We start from the raw sequence: 24,122 nt of genomic DNA on the forward strand, positions 1-24,122 counted from the left end.
AGGAGGCGATCCTTCCGATTTGAATAATTATCGTCCGATTTCTAAATTACCGGTTTTAGCAAAAGTTTTTGAATCTATTATAAATGATCAAATGAAAGAATATCTACTTAGTCATGATATTTACAACGCATTTCAGTCAGGATTTAGAGCGGGCCATAGTACGATAACAGCTACTACATGATTTAATTACTGCTCTCGATAATAGACAACATTGTGCTGCCTTATTTTTTTATTTGACAAAAGCGTTTGACTTAGTGGATCATGTTTTACTGTTACGGAGGCTTAAAAGTGTTGGCCTCGATAATTCGGCTGTGAGTTGGTTTAAAAATTATTTATCGGATAGAACTCAATGTGTTGCTGTAGATAATTACACCTCATCCATGGTAATAGTCAGGAAGGGTGTCCCGCAAGGTTCTTTATTGGCACCATTTCTTTTTTCTATTTTTATTAATGAATTGGGGCAGAGAATACAATCCGCAAAGCTACATTTTTATGCTGACGATACAATTATTTACTCCACTGCATCCTCTGTGTCTCAGGCTATTGAAATTCTTAAGGATTCTTTTTATACTTTTCAGCTTACTTTGTTGAAACTAAAATTAGTTTTAAATGTAAATAAAACGAAGTATATTCTTTTTACACGTAGCCGTTCTATGTCTACTGTTATGCCTATTCTGACTATTGAGGGTTTACATATAGAAAGAGTAGCAACTTATAAATATGTAGGAATATGGCTCGATGAGAAGTTAGCCTTTGATGTTCACATTAATTACTTGGTGAAAAGGCTTAAACCAAGACTGGGTTTTCTTTTTCGGGAAAAAAAATGTTTTTCCTTTATAGCTAGAAAGAGAATAATACAGAGTACTATTTTACCTATTTTAGACTATGGTGATGTTGTTTACATGCATGCGTCTACATATTTATTGAAAAGGCTGGATGGCGTTTATCATGCTGCACTGCGTTTTATAACAAATTCTTGTTCACGTACTCATCATTGTTTGCTGCACAACTATTTGGGTTGGTCCTCTTTATATCAAAGAAGGAAATCCCATATGTTAGAATTTATTGTAAAGACATTGATGGGTAGACTTCCAAATTACATTACTAGTCTTCTATGTTTATGTAGAAAGAACTATAGCACTAGATCATCTAATGGGATTAAATTAGTAGTACCTAGGGTACATTCAGAGCATGGTAAATCATCTTTCTCCTACTATGCTCCATGGCTGTGGAATGAATTTGAAGCTACTGTCCCTCCTGAAACAATTCCTCCTTTGAATGTATTAAAATTTTTTACTGCAGCATACAATGATTGAATCATGCTGTTGTTTTACTTGATTTATGATGAATGTTGTGCCCTGACTTTCTGGAATGTTTTATATGTGTTTGTGTGTGATTTGTAGTGTGGCCATCTTGGCCAGGACTCCCTGGAGGAAGGGATTTCTTTTAATCTCAATGGGACCTTTCTGGAAAAATAAAGGAAATAAAATAAAATACATGTTAAGTTGTGGTGTTGTTAGGATATTACTACAGAGCCTGTGACAGTTTCTCAGTGGAAGAACTGGGATCCAGGGCCACAGACGTCTGCAAAAAACTGCTTTAAAAACCTTCGAGATGCAGGTTGGCGATCTTATTGTTTTTGTTTTCATGGCAAGTTGTGGTGTTGTTAGGATATTCCTACAGAGTCTGTGACAGTTTGTCAGTTTGCCAGGGTCGGTGACGTCTCCTCTCCTGGAGTAAAATACAAGTATTAGTGGTCTTGCTGCAAAATCGGGTAAAGGCCACAGCCAGGCTTGAGGGCAAGTCGTCAGCAGACTTTCCCTGGTGGTCTAGTGGTTAGGATTCGGCGCTCTCACCGCCGCGGCCCGGGTTCGATTCCCGGTCAGGGAATGAGTTTTGCCCACCACCGGCGGCCGTGATTGTAAAATGGCGAAATACGAACTCAAGCGCTAACACCCTCGTCGAGAAGCAGGGCCAAGGAAAAGTTTATGTGTGAAAAAGAACTCCTTCGAGCCGGAGTTGAACCAGCGACCTAAGGATTGCCAACTTGCCACCTACAGTCCTCCGCTCTTCCAGCTGAGCTATCGAAGGCACACTGATTGGGGACAGAACCTCAACATATCAGGTTGCTGAATCTCCGCCACTGGCTAAAACTGCTACAGACATACATGCTGGTTGTTTCGATTAAGTGATGCAAAGACAAGCCGATCTTCCCATACCGGGAGTCGAACCCGGGCCGCCTGGGTGAAAACCAGGAATCCTGACCGCTAGACCATATGGGATCTTCCTTATGCCTGGAGCAGACCCTTTTACTTCTAGTGTGTGACCGTCCCCTTTAAGAACATGGGAATGATCCGAAGGGATTGTTTACTGAATTCAATTTCATCAGGCTCAACAGAGGGAGCTCTCATTTGCCTCATGAGGGGCTCAGTTTCCTCCCATTCTTGCGATGGTATAATAGACAGTACAAACTGGTCGTAAAGCAATGTCCTTGTGACAGTACTCATGCAATGCATTTTAAAAGACGCATAGTATTGTATGGTAACCGTTATCCTACTGACAAAGCAGCCTATTGTTGGACTGTCAATTTTTAATATTTCTCAATCAATCCAATAATAATAATAACAAAAACTATGGGTTAATAAAACGGCTAAGGGCTGACAGCATAGTAAACGCGGCAGAGCGAGCCAGCCAGGAGTCGAACCTAGAATCTTCTGATCCGTAGTCAGACGCTTTATCCATTGCACCACTGGCCCCCTGATCAGGTGTCCGTGAGCTTACACGCCACCTGTTGGTTTTCGACTGGGCAGAGGCCTGTGATGACATCTACTTTTTCTCATGCTATTAACAGACCTGGACCCAACATCAGGAAGGGGTCAGATGAGGGGCCTGCTACAAAAACCTTCAAGATGGAGGCCTCACATGTTGGGGATCTCAATTCTCAATTCAAATCTTAAACGTCAATTTAAAAATTTTAATGTACAGGCTTTTTTGCATGATCTATATAATAGTGATTTACAGTTGGTTTCAATTATACCTGATGTGGTTGATGCTTGGGATTATTTCAAATCTATCTTTCTAGAAATTTGTGATAAACATGCTCCTTTACGTAGATTTCGGGTGAGAGGTAGAAATAATATTTGGTTCAATCAATCCGTCTCTAATCTTATTAAGCAAAGAAACGTGGCTTGGTCTAAAGCAAAGAAAACAAATGGTGAGGAGGACTGGTCTCAATATAGATTATTACGAAATAAGTGTACAAAATTAATATAAAGTTCGAAGAGTCAGTATTATTTAAACCTGATTAATGATAACATGAATTGTCCTTCTAAATTTTGGAAATTAACGAAATCTTTTATAGGATCAAATACATCCACTAATCTTCCAAAAGTTTTAAAATTGAATCAAAGATTGATTACAGACAAGGCTGATATTGTTAATACGTTTAATAGTAATTTTATTTCAGCTGGTTTGATAACAGACAATTCCTTGGTCCTTGATGAACAGAGAACTGATGAGTTGACTAATAGTGAATCAGATTTATTTTCTTTTGCCCCTGTATTGCCGTCCCAAGTTCGTAAACTACTCCGAAATTTAGACTGTAAGAAATCAGGTGGGTCTGACCAAATTGAACCAATTTTTTAAAAATTGTCAGCAGATATTATTGCCGAACCTATTGCATCGATTTTTAATTTGAGTCTATCCACTAATGTAATTCCACCATCTTGGAAATCGGCTATGGTTATGCCTTTATTAAAAGGAGGCGATCCTTCCGATTTGAATAATTATCGTCCGATTTCTAAATTACCGGTTTTAGCAAAAGTTTTTGAATCTATTATAAATGATCAAATGAAAGAATATCTACTTAGTCATGATATTTACAACGCATTTCAGTCAGGATTTAGAGCGGGCCATAGTACGATAACAGCTACTACATGATTTAATTACTGCTCTCGATAATAGACAACATTGTGCTGCCTTATTTTTTTATTTGACAAAAGCGTTTGACTTAGTGGATCATGTTTTACTGTTACGGAGGCTTAAAAGTGTTGGCCTCGATAATTCGGCTGTGAGTTGGTTTAAAAATTATTTATCGGATAGAACTCAATGTGTTGCTGTAGATAATTACACCTCATCCATGGTAATAGTCAGGAAGGGTGTCCCGCAAGGTTCTTTATTGGCACCATTTCTTTTTTCTATTTTTATTAATGAATTGGGGCAGAGAATACAATCCGCAAAGCTACATTTTTATGCTGACGATACAATTATTTACTCCACTGCATCCTCTGTGTCTCAGGCTATTGAAATTCTTAAGGATTCTTTTTATACTTTTCAGCTTACTTTGTTGAAACTAAAATTAGTTTTAAATGTAAATAAAACGAAGTATATTCTTTTTACACGTAGCCGTTCTATGTCTACTGTTATGCCTATTCTGACTATTGAGGGTTTACATATAGAAAGAGTAGCAACTTATAAATATGTAGGAATATGGCTCGATGAGAAGTTAGCCTTTGATGTTCACATTAATTACTTGGTGAAAAGGCTTAAACCAAGACTGGGTTTTCTTTTTCGGGAAAAAAAATGTTTTTCCTTTATAGCTAGAAAGAGAATAATACAGAGTACTATTTTACCTATTTTAGACTATGGTGATGTTGTTTACATGCATGCGTCTACATATTTATTGAAAAGGCTGGATGGCGTTTATCATGCTGCACTGCGTTTTATAACAAATTCTTGTTCACGTACTCATCATTGTTTGCTGCACAACTATTTGGGTTGGTCCTCTTTATATCAAAGAAGGAAATCCCATATGTTAGAATTTATTGTAAAGACATTGATGGGTAGACTTCCAAATTACATTACTAGTCTTCTATGTTTATGTAGAAAGAACTATAGCACTAGATCATCTAATGGGATTAAATTAGTAGTACCTAGGGTACATTCAGAGCATGGTAAATCATCTTTCTCCTACTATGCTCCATGGCTGTGGAATGAATTTGAAGCTACTGTCCCTCCTGAAACAATTCCTCCTTTGAATGTATTAAAATTTTTTACTGCAGCATACAATGATTGAATCATGCTGTTGTTTTACTTGATTTATGATGAATGTTGTGCCCTGACTTTCTGGAATGTTTTATATGTGTTTGTGTGTGATTTGTAGTGTGGCCATCTTGGCCAGGACTCCCTGGAGGAAGGGATTTCTTTTAATCTCAATGGGACCTTTCTGGAAAAATAAAGGAAATAAAATAAAATACATGTTAAGTTGTGGTGTTGTTAGGATATTACTACAGAGCCTGTGACAGTTTCTCAGTGGAAGAACTGGGATCCAGGGCCACAGACGTCTGCAAAAAACTGCTTTAAAAACCTTCGAGATGCAGGTTGGCGATCTTATTGTTTTTGTTTTCATGGCAAGTTGTGGTGTTGTTAGGATATTCCTACAGAGTCTGTGACAGTTTGTCAGTTTGCCAGGGTCGGTGACGTCTCCTCTCCTGGAGTAAAATACAAGTATTAGTGGTCTTGCTGCAAAATCGGGTAAAGGCCACAGCCAGGCTTGAGGGCAAGTCGTCAGCAGACTTTCCCTGGTGGTCTAGTGGTTAGGATTCGGCGCTCTCACCGCCGCGGCCCGGGTTCGATTCCCGGTCAGGGAATGAGTTTTTGCCCACCACCGGCGGCCGTGATTGTAAAATGGCGAAATACGAACTCAAGCGCTAACACCCTCGTCGAGAAGCAGGGCCAAGGAAAAGTTTATGTGTGAAAAAGAACTCCTTCGAGCCGGAGTTGAACCAGCGACCTAAGGATTGCCAACTTGCCACCTACAGTCCTCCGCTCTTCCAGCTGAGCTATCGAAGGCACACTGATTGGGGACAGAACCTCAACATATCAGGTTGCTGAATCTCCGCCACTGGCTAAAACTGCTACAGACATACATGCTGGTTGTTTCGATTAAGTGATGCAAAGACAAGCCGATCTTCCCATACCGGGAGTCGAACCCGGGCCGCCTGGGTGAAAACCAGGAATCCTGACCGCTAGACCATATGGGATCTTCCTTATGCCTGGAGCAGACCCTTTTACTTCTAGTGTGTGACCGTCCCCTTTAAGAACATGGGAATGATCCGAAGGGATTGTTTACTGAATTCAATTTCATCAGGCTCAACAGAGGGAGCTCTCATTTGCCTCATGAGGGGCTCAGTTTCCTCCCATTCTTGCGATGGTATAATAGACAGTACAAACTGGTCGTAAAGCAATGTCCTTGTGACAGTACTCATGCAATGCATTTTAAAAGACGCATAGTATTGTATGGTAACCGTTATCCTACTGACAAAGCAGCCTATTGTTGGACTGTCAATTTTTAATATTTCTCAATCAATCCAATAATAATAATAACAAAAACTATGGGTTAATAAAACGGCTAAGGGCTGACAGCATAGTAAACGAGGCAGAGCGAGCCAGCCAGGAGTCGAACCTAGAATCTTCTGATCCGTAGTCAGACGCTTTATCCATTGCACCACTGGCCCCCTGATCAGGTGTCCGTGAGCTTACACGCCACCTGTTGGTTTTCGACTGGGCAGAGGCCTGTGATGACATCTACTTTTTCTCATGCTATTAACAGACCTGGACCCAACATCAGGAAGGGGTCAGATGAGGGGCCTGCTACAAAAACCTTCAAGATGGAGGCCTCACATGTTGGGGATCTCAATTCTCAATTCAAATCTTAAACGTCAATTTAAAAATTTTAATGTACAGGCTTTTTTGCATGATCTATATAATAGTGATTTACAGTTGGTTTCAATTATACCTGATGTGGTTGATGCTTGGGATTATTTCAAATCTATCTTTCTAGAAATTTGTGATAAACATGCTCCTTTACGTAGATTTCGGGTGAGAGGTAGAAATAATATTTGGTTCAATCAATCCGTCTCTAATCTTATTAAGCAAAGAAACGTGGCTTGGTCTAAAGCAAAGAAAACAAATGGTGAGGAGGACTGGTCTCAATATAGATTATTACGAAATAAGTGTACAAAATTAATATAAAGTTCGAAGAGTCAGTATTATTTAAACCTGATTAATGATAACATGAATTGTCCTTCTAAATTTTGGAAATTAACGAAATCTTTTATAGGATCAAATACATCCACTAATCTTCCAAAAGTTTTAAAATTGAATCAAAGATTGATTACAGACAAGGCTGATATTGTTAATACGTTTAATAGTAATTTTATTTCAGCTGGTTTGATAACAGACAATTCCTTGGTCCTTGATGAACAGAGAACTGATGAGTTGACTAATAGTGAATCAGATTTATTTTCTTTTGCCCCTGTATTGCCGTCCCAAGTTCGTAAACTACTCCGAAATTTAGACTGTAAGAAATCAGGTGGGTCTGACCAAATTGAACCAATTTTTTAAAAATTGTCAGCAGATATTATTGCCGAACCTATTGCATCGATTTTTAATTTGAGTCTATCCACTAATGTAATTCCACCATCTTGGAAATCGGCTATGGTTATGCCTTTATTAAAAGGAGGCGATCCTTCCGATTTGAATAATTATCGTCCGATTTCTAAATTACCGGTTTTAGCAAAAGTTTTTGAATCTATTATAAATGATCAAATGAAAGAATATCTACTTAGTCATGATATTTACAACGCATTTCAGTCAGGATTTAGAGCGGGCCATAGTACGATAACAGCTACTACATGATTTAATTACTGCTCTCGATAATAGACAACATTGTGCTGCCTTATTTTTTTATTTGACAAAAGCGTTTGACTTAGTGGATCATGTTTTACTGTTACGGAGGCTTAAAAGTGTTGGCCTCGATAATTCGGCTGTGAGTTGGTTTAAAAATTATTTATCGGATAGAACTCAATGTGTTGCTGTAGATAATTACACCTCATCCATGGTAATAGTCAGGAAGGGTGTCCCGCAAGGTTCTTTATTGGCACCATTTCTTTTTTCTATTTTTATTAATGAATTGGGGCAGAGAATACAATCCGCAAAGCTACATTTTTATGCTGACGATACAATTATTTACTCCACTGCATCCTCTGTGTCTCAGGCTATTGAAATTCTTAAGGATTCTTTTTATACTTTTCAGCTTACTTTGTTGAAACTAAAATTAGTTTTAAATGTAAATAAAACGAAGTATATTCTTTTTACACGTAGCCGTTCTATGTCTACTGTTATGCCTATTCTGACTATTGAGGGTTTACATATAGAAAGAGTACCAACTTATAAATATTTAGGAATATGGCTCGATGAGAAGTTAGCCTTTGATGTTCACATTAATTACTTGGTGAAAAGGCTTAAACCAAGACTGGGTTTTCTTTTTCGGGAAAAAAAATGTTTTTCCTTTATAGCTAGAAAGAGAATAATACAGAGTACTATTTTACCTATTTTAGACTATGGTGATGTTGTTTACATGCATGCGTCTGCATATTTATTGAAAAGGCTGGATGGCGTTTATCATGCTGCACTGCGTTTTATAACAAATTCTTGTTCACGTACTCATCATTGTTTGCTGCACAACTATTTGGGTTGGTCCTCTTTATATCAAAGAAGGAAATCCCATATGTTAGAATTTATTGTAAAGACATTGATGGGTAGACTTCCAAATTACATTACTAGTCTTCTATGTTTATGTAGAAAGAACTATAGCACTAGATCATCTAATGGGATTAAATTAGTAGTACCTAGGGTACATTCAGAGCATGGTAAATCATCTTTCTCCTACTATGCTCCATGGCTGTGGAATGAATTTGAAGCTACTGTCCCTCCTGAAACAATTCCTCCTTTGAATGTATTAAAAATTTTTACTGCAGCATACAATGATTGAATCATGCTGTTGTTTTACTTGATTTATGATGAATGTTGTGCCCTGACTTTCTGGAATGTTTTATATGTGTTTGTGTGTGATTTGTAGTGTGGCCATCTTGGCCAGGACTCCCTGGAGGAAGGGATTTCTTTTAATCTCAATGGGACCTTCCTGGAAAAATAAAGGAAATAAAATAAAATACATGTTAAGTTGTGGTGTTGTTAGGATATTACTACAGAGCCTGTGACAGTTTCTCAGTGGAAGAACTGGGATCCAGGGCCACAGACGTCTGCAAAAAACTGCTTTAAAAACCTTCGAGATGCAGGTGAAAACCAGGAATCCTGACCGCTAGACCATATGGGATCTTCCTTATGCCTGGAGCAGACCCTTTTACTTCTAGTGTGTGACCGTCCCCTTTAAGAACATGGGAATGATCCGAAGGGATTGTTTACTGAATTCAATTTCATCAGGCTCAACAGAGGGAGCTCTCATTTGCCTCATGAGGGGCTCAGTTTCCTCCCATTCTTGCGATGGTATAATAGACAGTACAAACTGGTCGTAAAGCAATGTCCTTGTGACAGTACTCATGCAATGCATTTTAAAAGACGCATAGTATTGTATGGTAACCGTTATCCTACTGACAAAGCAGCCTATTGTTGGACTGTCAATTTTTAATATTTCTCAATCAATCCAATAATAATAATAACAAAAACTATGGGTTAATAAAACGGCTAAGGGCTGACAGCATAGTAAACGAGGCAGAGCGAGCCAGCCAGGAGTCGAACCTAGAATCTTCTGATCCGTAGTCAGACGCTTTATCCATTGCACCACTGGCCCCCTGATCAGGTGTCCGTGAGCTTACACGCCACCTGTTGGTTTTCGACTGGGCAGAGGCCTGTGATGACATCTACTTTTTCTCATGCTATTAACAGACCTGGACCCAACATCAGGAAGGGGTCAGATGAGGGGCCTGCTACAAAAACCTTCAAGATGGAGGCCTCACATGTTGGGGATCTCAATTCTCAATTCAAATCTTAAACGTCAATTTAAAAATTTTAATGTACAGGCTTTTTTGCATGATCTATATAATAGTGATTTACAGTTGGTTTCAATTATACCTGATGTGGTTGATGCTTGGGATTATTTCAAATCTATCTTTCTAGAAATTTGTGATAAACATGCTCCTTTACGTAGATTTCGGGTGAGAGGTAGAAATAATATTTGGTTCAATCAATCCGTCTCTAATCTTATTAAGCAAAGAAACGTGGCTTGGTCTAAAGCAAAGAAAACAAATGGTGAGGAGGACTGGTCTCAATATAGATTATTACGAAATAAGTGTACAAAATTAATATAAAGTTCGAAGAGTCAGTATTATTTAAACCTGATTAATGATAACATGAATTGTCCTTCTAAATTTTGGAAATTAACGAAATCTTTTATAGGATCAAATACATCCACTAATCTTCCAAAAGTTTTAAAATTGAATCAAAGATTGATTACAGACAAGGCTGATATTGTTAATACGTTTAATAGTAATTTTATTTCAGCTGGTTTGATAACAGACAATTCCTTGGTCCTTGATGAACAGAGAACTGATGAGTTGACTAATAGTGAATCAGATTTATTTTCTTTTGCCCCTGTATTGCCGTCCCAAGTTCGTAAACTACTCCGAAATTTAGACTGTAAGAAATCAGGTGGGTCTGACCAAATTGAACCAATTTTTTAAAAATTGTCAGCAGATATTATTGCCGAACCTATTGCATCGATTTTTAATTTGAGTCTATCCACTAATGTAATTCCACCATCTTGGAAATCGGCTATGGTTATGCCTTTATTAAAAGGAGGCGATCCTTCCGATTTGAATAATTATCGTCCGATTTCTAAATTACCGGTTTTAGCAAAAGTTTTTGAATCTATTATAAATGATCAAATGAAAGAATATCTACTTAGTCATGATATTTACAACGCATTTCAGTCAGGATTTAGAGCGGGCCATAGTACGATAACAGCTACTACATGATTTAATTACTGCTCTCGATAATAGACAACATTGTGCTGCCTTATTTTTTTATTTGACAAAAGCGTTTGACTTAGTGGATCATGTTTTACTGTTACGGAGGCTTAAAAGTGTTGGCCTCGATAATTCGGCTGTGAGTTGGTTTAAAAATTATTTATCGGATAGAACTCAATGTGTTGCTGTAGATAATTACACCTCATCCATGGTAATAGTCAGGAAGGGTGTCCCGCAAGGTTCTTTATTGGCACCATTTCTTTTTTCTATTTTTATTAATGAATTGGGGCAGAGAATACAATCCGCAAAGCTACATTTTTATGCTGACGATACAATTATTTACTCCACTGCATCCTCTGTGTCTCAGGCTATTGAAATTCTTAAGGATTCTTTTTATACTTTTCAGCTTACTTTGTTGAAACTAAAATTAGTTTTAAATGTAAATAAAACGAAGTATATTCTTTTTACACGTAGCCGTTCTATGTCTACTGTTATGCCTATTCTGACTATTGAGGGTTTACATATAGAAAGAGTACCAACTTATAAATATTTAGGAATATGGCTCGATGAGAAGTTAGCCTTTGATGTTCACATTAATTACTTGGTGAAAAGGCTTAAACCAAGACTGGGTTTTCTTTTTCGGGAAAAAAAATGTTTTTCCTTTATAGCTAGAAAGAGAATAATACAGAGTACTATTTTACCTATTTTAGACTATGGTGATGTTGTTTACATGCATGCGTCTGCATATTTATTGAAAAGGCTGGATGGCGTTTATCATGCTGCACTGCGTTTTATAACAAATTCTTGTTCACGTACTCATCATTGTTTGCTGCACAACTATTTGGGTTGGTCCTCTTTATATCAAAGAAGGAAATCCCATATGTTAGAATTTATTGTAAAGACATTGATGGGTAGACTTCCAAATTACATTACTAGTCTTCTATGTTTATGTAGAAAGAACTATAGCACTAGATCATCTAATGGGATTAAATTAGTAGTACCTAGGGTACATTCAGAGCATGGTAAATCATCTTTCTCCTACTATGCTCCATGGCTGTGGAATGAATTTCAAGCTACTGTCCCTCCTGAAACAATTCCTCCTTTGAATGTATTAAAATTTTTTACTGCAGCATACAATGATTGAATCATGCTGTTGTTTTACTTGATTTATGATGAATGTTGTGCCCTGACTTTCTGGAATGTTTTATATGTGTTTGTGTGTGATTTGTAGTGTGGCCATCTTGGCCAGGACTCCCTGGAGGAAGGGATTTCTTTTAATCTCAATGGGACCTTCCTGGAAAAATAAAGGAAATAAAATAAAATACATGTTAAGTTGTGGTGTTGTTAGGATATTACTACAGAGCCTGTGACAGTTTCTCAGTGGAAGAACTGGGATCCAGGGCCACAGACGTCTGCAAAAAACTGCTTTAAAAACCTTCGAGATGCAGGTTGGCGATCTTATTGTTTTTGTTTTCATGGCAAGTTGTGGTGTTGTTAGGATATTCCTACAGAGTCTGTGACAGTTTGTCAGTTTGCCAGGGTCGGTGACGTCTCCTCTCCTGGAGTAAAATACAAGTATTAGTGGTCTTGCTGCAAAATCGGGTAAAGGCCACAGCCAGGCTTGAGGGCAAGTCGTCAGCAGACTTTCCCTGGTGGTCTAGTGGTTAGGATTCGGCGCTCTCACCGCCGCGGCCCGGGTTTGATTCCCGGTCAGGGAATGAGTTTTTGCCCACCACCGGCGGCCGTGATTGTAAAATGGCGAAATACGAACTCAAGCGCTAACACCCTCGTCGAGAAGCAGGGCCAAGGAAAAGTTTATGTGTGAAAACGAACTCCTTCGAGCCGGAGTTGAACCAGCGACCTAAGGATTGCCAACTTGCCACCTACAGTCCTCCGCTCTTCCAGCTGAGCTATCGAAGGCACACTGATTGGGGACAGAACCTCAACATATCAGGTTGCTGAATCTCCGCCACTGGCTAAAACTGCTACAGACATACATGCTGGTTGTTTCGATTAAGTGATGCAAAGACAACCCGATCTTCCCATACCGGGAGTCGAACCCGGGCCGCCTGGGTGAAAACCAGGAATCCTGACCGCTAGACCATATGGGATCTTCCTTATGCCTGGAGCAGACCCTTTTACTTCTAGTGTGTGACCGTCCCCTTTAAGAACATGGGAATGATCCGAAGGGATTGTTTACTGAATTCAATTTCATCAGGCTCAACAGAGGGAGCTCTCATTTGCCTCATGAGGGGCTCAGTTTCCTCCCATTCTTGCGATGGTATAATAGACAGTACAAACTGGTCGTAAAGCAATGTCCTTGTGACAGTACTCATGCAATGCATTTTAAAAGACGCATAGTATTGTATGGTAACCGTTATCCTACTGACTAAGCAGCCTATTGTTGGACTGTCAATTTTTAATATTTCTCAATCAATCCAATAATAATAATAACAAAAACTATGGGTTAATAAAACGGCTAAGGGCTGACAGCATAGTAAACGAGGCAGAGCGAGCCAGCCAGGAGTCGAACCTAGAATCTTCTGATCCGTAGTCAGACGCTTTATCCATTGCACCACTGGCCCCCTGATCAGGTGTCCGTGAGCTTACACGACACCTGTTGGTTTTCGACTGGGCAGAGGCCTGTGATGACATCTACTTTTTCTCATGCTATTAACAGACCTGGACCCAACATCAGGAAGGGGTCAGATGAGGGGCCTGCTACAAAAACCTTCAAGATGGAGGCCTCACATGTTGGGGATCTCAATTCTCAATTCAAATCTTAAACGTCAATTTAAAAATTTTAATGTACAGGCTTTTTTGCATGATCTATATAATAGTGATTTACAGTTGGTTTCAATTATACCTGATGTGGTTGATGCTTGGGATTATTTCAAATCTATCTTTCTAGAAATTTGTGATAAACATGCTCCTTTACGTAGATTTCGGGTGAGAGGTAGAAATAATATTTGGTTCAATCAATCCGTCTCTAATCTTATTAAGCAAAGAAACGTGGCTTGGTCTAAAGCAAAGAAAACAAATGGTGAGGAGGACTGGTCTCAATATAGATTATTACGAAATAAGTGTACAAAATTAATATAAAGTTCGAAGAGTCAGTATTATTTAAACCTGATTAATGATAACATGAATTGTCCTTCTAAATTTTGGAAATTAACGAAATCTTTTATAGGATCAAATACATCCACTAATCTTCCAAAAGTTTTAAAATTGAATCAAAGATTGATTACAGACAAGGCTGATATTGTTAATACGTTTAATAGTAATTTTATTTCAGCTGGTTTGATAACAGACAATTCCTTGGTCCTTGATGAACAGAGAACTGATGAGTTGACTAATAGTGAATCAGATTTATTTTCTTTTGCCCCTGTATTGCCGTCCCAAGTTCGTAAACTACTCCGAAATTTAGACTGTAAGAAATCAGGTGGGTCTGACCAAATTGAACCAATTTTTTAAAAATTGTCAGCAGATATTATTGCCGAACCTATTGCATCGATTTTTAATTTGAGTCTCAATCCACTAATGTAATTCCACCATCTTGGAAATCGGCTATGGTTATGCCTTTATTAAAAGGAGGCGATCCTTCCGATTTGAATAATTATCGTCCGATTTCTAAATTACCGGTTTTAGCAAAAGTTTTTGAATCTATTATAAATGATCAAATGAAAGAATATCTACTTAGTCATGATATTTACAACGCATTTCAGTCAGGATTTAGAGCGGGCCATAGTACGATAACAGCTACTACATGATTTAATTACTGCTCTCGATAATAGACAACATTGTGCTGCCTTATTTTTTTATTTGACAAAAGCGTTTGACTTAGTGGATCATGTTTTACTGTTACGGAGGCTTAAAAGTGTTGGCCTCGATAATTCGGCTGTGAGTTGGTTTAAAAATTATTTATCGGATAGAACTCAATGTGTTGCTGTAGATAATTACACCTCATCCATGGTAATAGTCAGGAAGGGTGTCCCGCAAGGTTCTTTATTGGCACCATTTCTTTTTTCTATTTTTATTAATGAATTGGGGCAGAGAATACAATCCGCAAAGCTACATTTTTATGCTGACGATACAATTATTTACTCCACTGCATCCTCTGTGTCTCAGGCTATTGAAATTCTTAAGGATTCTTTTTATACTTTTCAGCTTACTTTGTTGAAACTAAAATTAGTTTTAAATGTAAATAAAACGAAGTATATTCTTTTTACACGTAGCCGTTCTATGTCTACTGTTATGCCTATTCTGACTATTGAGGGTTTACATATAGAAAGAGTACCAACTTATAAATATGTAGGAATATGGCTCGATGAGAAGTTAGCCTTTGATGTTCACATTAATTACTTGGTGAAAAGGCTTAAACCAAGACTGGGTTTTCTTTTTCGGGAAAAAAAATGTTTTTCCTTTATAGCTAGAAAGAGAATAATACAGAGTACTATTTTACCTATTTTAGACTATGGTGATGTTGTTTACATGCATGCGTCTACATATTTATTGAAAAGGCTGGATGGCGTTTATCATGCTGCACTGCGTTTTATAACAAATTCTTGTTCACGTACTCATCATTGTTTGCTGCACAACTATTTGGGTTGGTCCTCTTTATATCAAAGAAGGAAATCCCATATGTTAGAATTTATTGTAAAGACATTGATGGGTAGACTTCCAAATTACATTACTAGTCTTCTATGTTTATGTAGAAAGAACTATAGCACTAGATCATCTAATGGGATTAAATTAGTAGTACCTAGGGTACATTCAGAGCATGGTAAATCATCTTTCTCCTACTATGCTCCATGGCTGTGGAATGAATTTGAAGCTACTGTCCCTCCTGAAACAATTCCTCCTTTGAATGTATTAAAAATTTTTACTGCAGCATACAATGATTGAATCATGCTGTTGTTTTACTTGATTTATGATGAATGTTGTGCCCTGACTTTCTGGAATGTTTTATATGTGTTTGTGTGTGATTTGTAGTGTGGCCATCTTGGCCAGGACTCCCTGGAGGAAGGGATTTCTTTTAATCTCAATGGGACCTTCCTGGAAAAATAAAGGAAATAAAATAAAATACATGTTAAGTTGTGGTGTTGTTAGGATATTACTACAGAGCCTGTGACAGTTTCTCAGTGGAAGAACTGGGATCCAGGGCCACAGACGTCTGCAAAAAACTGCTTTAAAAACCTTCGAGATGCAGGTTGGCGATCTTATTGTTTTTGTTTTCATGGCAAGTTGTGGTGTTGTTAGGATATTCCTACAGAGTCTGTGACAGTTTGTTAGTTTGCCAGGGTCGGTGACGTCTCCTCTCCTGGAGTAAAATACAAGTATTAGTGGTCTTGCTGCAAAATCGGGTAAAGGCCACAGCCAGGCTTGAGGGCAAGTCGTCAGCAGACTTTCCCTGGTGGTCTAGTGGTTAGGATTCGGCGCTCTCACCGCCGCGGCCCGGGTTCGATTCCCGGTCAGGGAATGAGTTTTTGCCCACCACCGGCGGCCGTGATTGTAAAATGGCGAAATACGAACTCAAGCGCTAACACCCTCGTCGAGAAGCAGGGCCAAGGAAAAGTTTATGTGTGAAAAAGAACTCCTTCGAGCCGGAGTTGAACCAGCGACCTAAGGATTGCCAACTTGCCACCTACAGTCCTCCGCTCTTCCAGCTGAGCTATCGAAGGCACACTGATTGGGGACAGAACCTCAACATATCAGGTTGCTGAATCTCCGCCACTGGCTAAAACTGCTACAGACATACATGCTGGTTGTTTCGATTAAGTGGTGCAAAGACAACCCGATCTTCCCATACCGGGAGTCGAACCCGGGCCGCCTGGGTGAAAACCAGGAATCCTGACCGCTAGACCATATGGGATCTTCCTTATGCCTGGAGCAGACCCTTTTACTTCTAGTGTGTGACCGTCCCCTTTAAGAACATGGGAATGATCCGAAGGGATTGTTTACTGAATTCAATTTCATCAGGCTCAACAGAGGGAGCTCTCATTTGCCTCATGAGGGGCTCAGTTTCCTCCCATTCTTGCGATGGTATAATAGACAGTACAAACTGGTCGTAAAGCAATGTCCTTGTGACAGTACTCATGCAATGCATTTTAAAAGACGCATAGTATTGTATGGTAACCGTTATCCTACTGACAAAGCAGCCTATTGTTGGACTGTCAATTTTTAATATTTCTCAATCAATCCAATAATAATAATAACAAAAACTATGGGTTAATAAAACGGCTAAGGGCTGACAGCATAGTAAACGAGGCAGAGCGAGCCAGCCAGGAGTCGAACCTAGAATCTTCTGATCCGTAGTCAGACGCTTTATCCATTGCACCACTGGCCCCCTGATCAGGTGTCCGTGAGCTTACACGCCACCTGTTGGTTTTCGACTGGGCAGAGGCCTGTGATGACATCTACTTTTTCTCATGCTATTAACAGACCTGGACCCAACATCAGGAAGGGGTCAGATGAGGGGCCTGCTACAAAAACCTTCAAGATGGAGGCCTCACATGTTGGGGATCTCAATTCTCAATTCAAATCTTAAACGTCAATTTAAAAATTTTAATGTACAGGCTTTTTTGCATGATCTATATAATAGTGATTTACAGTTGGTTTCAATTATACCTGATGTGGTTGATGCTTGGGATTATTTCAAATCTATCTTTCTAGAAATTTGTGATAAACATGCTCCTTTACGTAGATTTCGGGTGAGAGGTAGAAATAATATTTGGTTCAATCAATCCGTCTCTAATCTTATTAAGCAAAGAAACGTGGCTTGGTCTAAAGCAAAGAAAACAAATGGTGAGGAGGACTGGTCTCAATATAGATTATTACGAAATAAGTGTACAAAATTAATATAAAGTTCGAAGAGTCAGTATTATTTAAACCTGATTAATGATAACATGAATTGTCCTTCTAAATTTTGGAAATTAACGAAATCTTTTATAGGATCAAATACATCCACTAATCTTCCAAAAGTTTTAAAATTGAATCAAAGATTGATTACAGACAAGGCTGATATTGTTAATACGTTTAATAGTAATTTTATTTCAGCTGGTTTGATAACAGACAATTCCTTGGTCCTTGATGAACAGAGAACTGATGAGTTGACTAATAGTGAATCAGATTTATTTTCTTTTGCCCCTGTATTGCCGTCCCAAGTTCGTAAACTACTCCGAAATTTAGACTGTAAGAAATCAGGTGGGTCTGACCAAATTGAACCAATTTTTTAAAAATTGTCAGCAGATATTATTGCCGAACCTATTGCATCGATTTTTAATTTGAGTCTCAATCCACTAATGTAATTCCACCATCTTGGAAATCGGCTATGGTTATGCCTTTATTAAAAGGAGGCGATCCTTCCGATTTGAATAATTATCGTCCGATTTCTAAATTACCGGTTTTAGCAAAAGTTTTTGAATCTATTATAAATGATCAAATGAAAGAATATCTACTTAGTCATGATATTTACAACGCATTTCAGTCAGGATTTAGAGCGGGCCATAGTACGATAACAGCTACTACATGATTTAATTACTGCTCTCGATAATAGACAACATTGTGCTGCCTTATTTTTTTATTTGACAAAAGCGTTTGACTTAGTGGATCATGTTTTACTGTTACGGAGGCTTAAAAGTGTTGGCCTCGATAATTCGGCTGTGAGTTGGTTTAAAAATTATTTATCGGATAGAACTCAATGTGTTGCTGTAGATAATTACACCTCATCCATGGTAATAGTCAGGAAGGGTGTCCCGCAAGGTTCTTTATTGGCACCATTTCTTTTTTCTATTTTTATTAATGAATTGGGGCAGAGAATACAATCCGCAAAGCTACATTTTTATGCTGACGATACAATTATTTACTCCACTGCATCCTCTGTGTCTCAGGCTATTGAAATTCTTAAGGATTCTTTTTATACTTTTCAGCTTACTTTGTTGAAACTAAAATTAGTTTTAAATGTAAATAAAACGAAGTATATTCTTTTTACACGTAGCCGTTCTATGTCTACTGTTATGCCTATTCTGACTATTGAGGGTTTACATATAGAAAGAGTACCAACTTATAAATATGTAGGAATATGGCTCGATGAGAAGTTAGCCTTTGATGTTCACATTAATTACTTGGTGAAAAGGCTTAAACCAAGACTGGGTTTTCTTTTTCGGGAAAAAAAATGTTTTTCCTTTATAGCTAGAAAGAGAATAATACAGAGTACTATTTTACCTATTTTAGACTATGGTGATGTTGTTTACATGCATGCGTCTACATATTTATTGAAAAGGCTGGATGGCGTTTATCATGCTGCACTGCGTTTTATAACAAATTCTTGTTCACGTACTCATCATTGTTTGCTGCACAACTATTTGGGTTGGTCCTCTTTATATCAAAGAAGGAAATCCCATATGTTAGAATTTATTGTAAAGACATTGATGGGTAGACTTCCAAATTACATTACTAGTCTTCTATGTTTATGTAGAAAGAACTATAGCACTAGATCATCTAATGGGATTAAATTAGTAGTACCTAGGGTACATTCAGAGCATGGTAAATCATCTTTCTCCTACTATGCTCCATGGCTGTGGAATGAATTTGAAGCTACTGTCCCTCCTGAAACAATTCCTCCTTTGAATGTATTAAAAATTTTTACTGCAGCATACAATGATTGAATCATGCTGTTGTTTTACTTGATTTATGATGAATGTTGTGCCCTGACTTTCTGGAATGTTTTATATGTGTTTGTGTGTGATTTGTAGTGTGGCCATCTTGGCCAGGACTCCCTGGAGGAAGGGATTTCTTTTAATCTCAATGGGACCTTCCTGGAAAAATAAAGGAAATAAAATAAAATACATGTTAAGTTGTGGTGTTGTTAGGATATTACTACAGAGCCTGTGACAGTTTCTCAGTGGAAGAACTGGGATCCAGGGCCACAGACGTCTGCAAAAAACTGCTTTAAAAACCTTCGAGATGCAGGTTGGCGATCTTATTGTTTTTGTTTTCATGGCAAGTTGTGGTGTTGTTAGGATATTCCTACAGAGTCTGTGACAGTTTGTCAGTTTGCCAGGGTCGGTGACGTCTCCTCTCCTGGAGTAAAATACAAGTATTAGTGGTCTTGCTGCAAAATCGGGTAAAGGCCACAGCCAGGCTTGAGGGCAAGTCGTCAGCAGACTTTCCCTGGTGGTCTAGTGGTTAGGATTCGGCGCTCTCACCGCCGCGGCCCGGGTTCGATTCCCGGTCAGGGAATGAGTTTTTGCCCACCACCGGCGGCCGTGATTGTAGAATGGCGAAATACGAACTCAAGCGCTAACACCCTCGTCGAGAAGCAGGGCCAAGGAAAAGTTTATGTGTGAAAAAGAACTCCTTCGAGCCGGAGTTGAACCAGCGACCTAAGGATTGCCAACTTGCCACCTACAGTCCTCCGCTCTTCCAGCTGAGCTATCGAAGGCACACTGATTGGGGACAGAACCTCAACATATCAGGTTGCTGAATCTCCGCCACTGGCTAAAACTGCTACAGACATACATGCTGGTTGTTTCGATTAAGTGGTGCAAAGACAACCCGATCTTCCCATACCGGGAGTCGAACCCGGGCCGCCTGGGTGAAAACCAGGAATCCTGACCGCTAGACCATATGGGATCTTCCTTATGCCTGGAGCAGACCCTTTTACTTCTAGTGTGTGACCGTCCCCTTTAAGAACATGGGAATGATCCGAAGGGATTGTTTACTGAATTCAATTTCATCAGGCTCAACAGAGGGAGCTCTCATTTGCCTCATGAGGGGCTCAGTTTCCTCCCATTCTTGCGATGGTATAATAGACAGTACAAACTGGTCGTAAAGCAATGTCCTTGTGACAGTACTCATGCAATGCATTTTAAAAGACGCATAGTATTGTATGGTAACCGTTATCCTACTGACAAAGCAGCCTATTGTTGGACTGTCAATTTTTAATATTTCTCAATCAATCCAATAATAATAATAACAAAAACTATGGGTTAATAAAACGGCTAAGGGCTGACAGCATAGTAAACGAGGCAGAGCGAGCCAGCCAGGAGTCGAACCTAGAATCTTCTGATCCGTAGTCAGACGCTTTATCCATTGCACCACTGGCCCCCTGATCAGGTGTCCGTGAGCTTACACGCCACCTGTTGGTTTTCGACTGGGCAGAGGCCTGTGATGACATCTACTTTTTCTCATGCTATTAACAGACCTGGACCCAACATCAGGAAGGGGTCAGATGAGGGGCCTGCTACAAAAACCTTCAAGATGGAGGCCTCACATGTTGGGGATCTCAATTCTCAATTCAAATCTTAAACGTCAATTTAAAAATTTTAATGTACAGGCTTTTTTGCATGATCTATATAATAGTGATTTACAGTTGGTTTCAATTATACCTGATGTGGTTGATGCTTGGGATTATTTCAAATCTATCTTTCTAGAAATTTGTGATAAACATGCTCCTTTACGTAGATTTCGGGTGAGAGGTAGAAATAATATTTGGTTCAATCAATCCGTCTCTAATCTTATTAAGCAAAGAAACGTGGCTTGGTCTAAAGCAAAGAAAACAAATGGTGAGGAGGACTGGTCTCAATATAGATTATTACGAAATAAGTGTACAAAATTAATATAAAGTTCGAAGAGTCAGTATTATTTAAACCTGATTAATGATAACATGAATTGTCCTTCTAAATTTTGGAAATTAACGAAATCTTTTATAGGATCAAATACATCCACTAATCTTCCAAAAGTTTTAAAATTGAATCAAAGATTGATTACAGACAAGGCTGATATTGTTAATACGTTTAATAGTAATTTTATTTCAGCTGGTTTGATAACAGACAATTCCTTGGTCCTTGATGAACAGAGAACTGATGAGTTGACTAATAGTGAATCAGATTTATTTTCTTTTGCCCCTGTATTGCCGTCCCAAGTTCGTAAACTACTCCGAAATTTAGACTGTAAGAAATCAGGTGGGTCTGACCAAATTGAACCAATTTTTTAAAAATTGTCAGCAGATATTATTGCCGAACCTATTGCATCGATTTTTAATTTGAGTCTCAATCCACTAATGTAATTCCACCATCTTGGAAATCGGCTATGGTTATGCCTTTATTAAAAGGAGGCGATCCTTCCGATTTGAATAATTATCGTCCGATTTCTAAATTACCGGTTTTAGCAAAAGTTTTTGAATCTATTATAAATGATCAAATGAAAGAATATCTACTTAGTCATGATATTTACAACGCATTTCAGTCAGGATTTAGAGCGGGCCATAGTACGATAACAGCTACTACATGATTTAATTACTGCTCTCGATAATAGACAACATTGTGCTGCCTTATTTTTTTATTTGACAAAAGCGTTTGACTTAGTGGATCATGTTTTACTGTTACGGAGGCTTAAAAGTGTTGGCCTCGATAATTCGGCTGTGAGTTGGTTTAAAAATTATTTATCGGATAGAACTCAATGTGTTGCTGTAGATAATTACACCTCATCCATGGTAATAGTCAGGAAGGGTGTCCCGCAAGGTTCTTTATTGGCACCATTTCTTTTTTCTATTTTTATTAATGAATTGGGGCAGAGAATACAATCCGCAAAGCTACATTTTTATGCTGACGATACAATTATTTACTCCACTGCATCCTCTGTGTCTCAGGCTATTGAAATTCTTAAGGATTCTTTTTATACTTTTCAGCTTACTTTGTTGAAACTAAAATTAGTTTTAAATGTAAATAAAACGAAGTATATTCTTTTTACACGTAGCCGTTCTATGTCTACTGTTATGCCTATTCTGACTATTGAGGGTTTACATATAGAAAGAGTACCAACTTATAAATATGTAGGAATATGGCTCGATGAGAAGTTAGCCTTTGATGTTCACATTAATTACTTGGTGAAAAGGCTTAAACCAAGACTGGGTTTTCTTTTTCGGGAAAAAAAATGTTTTTCCTTTATAGCTAGAAAGAGAATAATACAGAGTACTATTTTACCTATTTTAGACTATGGTGATGTTGTTTACATGCATGCGTCTACATATTTATTGAAAAGGCTGGATGGCGTTTATCATGCTGCACTGCGTTTTATAACAAATTCTTGTTCACGTACTCATCATTGTTTGCTGCACAACTATTTGGGTTGGTCCTCTTTATATCAAAGAAGGAAATCCCATATGTTAGAATTTATTGTAAAGACATTGATGGGTAGACTTCCAAATTACATTACTAGTCTTCTATGTTTATGTAGAAAGAACTATAGCACTAGATCATCTAATGGGATTAAATTAGTAGTACCTAGGGTACATTCAGAGCATGGTAAATCATCTTTCTCCTACTATGCTCCATGGCTGTGGAATGAATTTGAAGCTACTGTCCCTCCTGAAACAATTCCTCCTTTGAATGTATTAAAAATTTTTACTGCAGCATACAATGATTGAATCATGCTGTTGTTTTACTTGATTTATGATGAATGTTGTGCCCTGACTTTCTGGAATGTTTTATATGTGTTTGTGTGTGATTTGTAGTGTGGCCATCTTGGCCAGGACTCCCTGGAGGAAGGGATTTCTTTTAATCTCAATGGGACCTTCCTGGAAAAATAAAGGAAATAAAATAAAATACATGTTAAGTTGTGGTGTTGTTAGGATATTACTACAGAGCCTGTGACAGTTTCTCAGTGGAAGAACTGGGATCCAGGGCCACAGACGTCTGCAAAAAACTGCTTTAAAAACCTTCGAGATGCAGGTTGGCGATCTTATTGTTTTTGTTTTCATGGCAAGTTGTGGTGTTGTTAGGATATTCCTACAGAGTCTGTGACAGTTTGTCAGTTTGCCAGGGTCGGTGACGTCTCCTCTCCTGGAGTAAAATACAAGTATTAGTGGTCTTGCTGCAAAATCGGGTAAAGGCCACAGCCAGGCTTGAGGGCAAGTCGTCAGCAGACTTTCCCTGGTGGTCTAGTGGTTAGGATTCGGCGCTCTCACCGCCGCGGCCCGGGTTAGATTCCCGGTCAGGGAATGAGTTTTTGCCCACCACCGGCGGCCGTGATTGTAGAATGGCGAAATACGAACTCAAGCGCTAACACCCTCGTCGAGAAGCAGGGCCAAGGAAAAGTTTATGTGTGAAAAAGAACTCCTTCGAGCCGGAGTTGAACCAGCGACCTAAGGATTGCCAACTTGCCACCTACAGTCCTCCGCTCTTCCAGCTGAGCTATCGAAGGCACACTGATTGGGGACAGAACCTCAACATATCAGGTTGCTGAATCTCCGCCACTGGCTAAAACTGCTACAGACATACATGCTGGTTGTTTCGATTA

General features: G+C 38.6%; 17 non-coding genes across 17 annotated transcripts; 6 read left to right on the forward strand and 11 right to left on the reverse strand.

Annotated features, from left to right (window-relative positions):
* The first annotated feature begins 1,818 nt into the window (after window positions 1–1,818).
* Window positions 1,819–1,890, forward strand: trnae-cuc (transfer RNA glutamic acid (anticodon CUC)). Its single transcript has one exon. It is a non-coding gene; the product is annotated as a tRNA-Glu (tRNA).
* A 114-nt stretch (window positions 1,891–2,004) lies between these two features.
* On the reverse strand, window positions 2,005–2,091 carry trnay-gua (transfer RNA tyrosine (anticodon GUA)). The gene is given in 2 exon segments: window positions 2,005–2,040; window positions 2,055–2,091. It is a non-coding gene; the product is annotated as a tRNA-Tyr (tRNA).
* Window positions 2,092–2,210: 119 nt separating this feature from the next.
* trnae-uuc (transfer RNA glutamic acid (anticodon UUC)) lies at window positions 2,211–2,282 on the reverse strand. The gene has a single exon. It is a non-coding gene; the product is annotated as a tRNA-Glu (tRNA).
* Window positions 2,283–5,576: 3,294 nt separating this feature from the next.
* Window positions 5,577–5,648, forward strand: trnae-cuc (transfer RNA glutamic acid (anticodon CUC)). Its single transcript has one exon. It is a non-coding gene; the product is annotated as a tRNA-Glu (tRNA).
* Window positions 5,649–5,763: 115 nt separating this feature from the next.
* trnay-gua (transfer RNA tyrosine (anticodon GUA)) lies at window positions 5,764–5,850 on the reverse strand. The gene is given in 2 exon segments: window positions 5,764–5,799; window positions 5,814–5,850. It is a non-coding gene; the product is annotated as a tRNA-Tyr (tRNA).
* A 119-nt stretch (window positions 5,851–5,969) lies between these two features.
* trnae-uuc (transfer RNA glutamic acid (anticodon UUC)) lies at window positions 5,970–6,041 on the reverse strand. Its single transcript has one exon. It is a non-coding gene; the product is annotated as a tRNA-Glu (tRNA).
* Window positions 6,042–12,469: 6,428 nt separating this feature from the next.
* trnae-cuc (transfer RNA glutamic acid (anticodon CUC)) lies at window positions 12,470–12,541 on the forward strand. The gene has a single exon. It is a non-coding gene; the product is annotated as a tRNA-Glu (tRNA).
* A 115-nt stretch (window positions 12,542–12,656) lies between these two features.
* trnay-gua (transfer RNA tyrosine (anticodon GUA)) lies at window positions 12,657–12,743 on the reverse strand. The gene is given in 2 exon segments: window positions 12,657–12,692; window positions 12,707–12,743. It is a non-coding gene; the product is annotated as a tRNA-Tyr (tRNA).
* A 119-nt stretch (window positions 12,744–12,862) lies between these two features.
* On the reverse strand, window positions 12,863–12,934 carry trnae-uuc (transfer RNA glutamic acid (anticodon UUC)). Its single transcript has one exon. It is a non-coding gene; the product is annotated as a tRNA-Glu (tRNA).
* Window positions 12,935–16,230: 3,296 nt separating this feature from the next.
* On the forward strand, window positions 16,231–16,302 carry trnae-cuc (transfer RNA glutamic acid (anticodon CUC)). Its single transcript has one exon. It is a non-coding gene; the product is annotated as a tRNA-Glu (tRNA).
* Window positions 16,303–16,417: 115 nt separating this feature from the next.
* On the reverse strand, window positions 16,418–16,504 carry trnay-gua (transfer RNA tyrosine (anticodon GUA)). The gene is given in 2 exon segments: window positions 16,418–16,453; window positions 16,468–16,504. It is a non-coding gene; the product is annotated as a tRNA-Tyr (tRNA).
* A 119-nt stretch (window positions 16,505–16,623) lies between these two features.
* trnae-uuc (transfer RNA glutamic acid (anticodon UUC)) lies at window positions 16,624–16,695 on the reverse strand. Its single transcript has one exon. It is a non-coding gene; the product is annotated as a tRNA-Glu (tRNA).
* A 3,296-nt stretch (window positions 16,696–19,991) lies between these two features.
* Window positions 19,992–20,063, forward strand: trnae-cuc (transfer RNA glutamic acid (anticodon CUC)). The gene has a single exon. It is a non-coding gene; the product is annotated as a tRNA-Glu (tRNA).
* A 115-nt stretch (window positions 20,064–20,178) lies between these two features.
* On the reverse strand, window positions 20,179–20,265 carry trnay-gua (transfer RNA tyrosine (anticodon GUA)). The gene is given in 2 exon segments: window positions 20,179–20,214; window positions 20,229–20,265. It is a non-coding gene; the product is annotated as a tRNA-Tyr (tRNA).
* Window positions 20,266–20,384: 119 nt separating this feature from the next.
* Window positions 20,385–20,456, reverse strand: trnae-uuc (transfer RNA glutamic acid (anticodon UUC)). Its single transcript has one exon. It is a non-coding gene; the product is annotated as a tRNA-Glu (tRNA).
* Window positions 20,457–23,752: 3,296 nt separating this feature from the next.
* On the forward strand, window positions 23,753–23,824 carry trnae-cuc (transfer RNA glutamic acid (anticodon CUC)). Its single transcript has one exon. It is a non-coding gene; the product is annotated as a tRNA-Glu (tRNA).
* Window positions 23,825–23,939: 115 nt separating this feature from the next.
* On the reverse strand, window positions 23,940–24,026 carry trnay-gua (transfer RNA tyrosine (anticodon GUA)). The gene is given in 2 exon segments: window positions 23,940–23,975; window positions 23,990–24,026. It is a non-coding gene; the product is annotated as a tRNA-Tyr (tRNA).
* Between the last annotated feature and the right edge of the window lie 96 nt (window positions 24,027–24,122).

This window comes from Siphateles boraxobius, unplaced genomic scaffold (assembly GCF_051911475.1).
Source record: "Siphateles boraxobius isolate OS27281-9 unplaced genomic scaffold, OSU_SipBor_1 77, whole genome shotgun sequence".
NCBI lineage: Eukaryota > Metazoa > Chordata > Actinopteri > Cypriniformes > Leuciscidae > Siphateles > Siphateles boraxobius.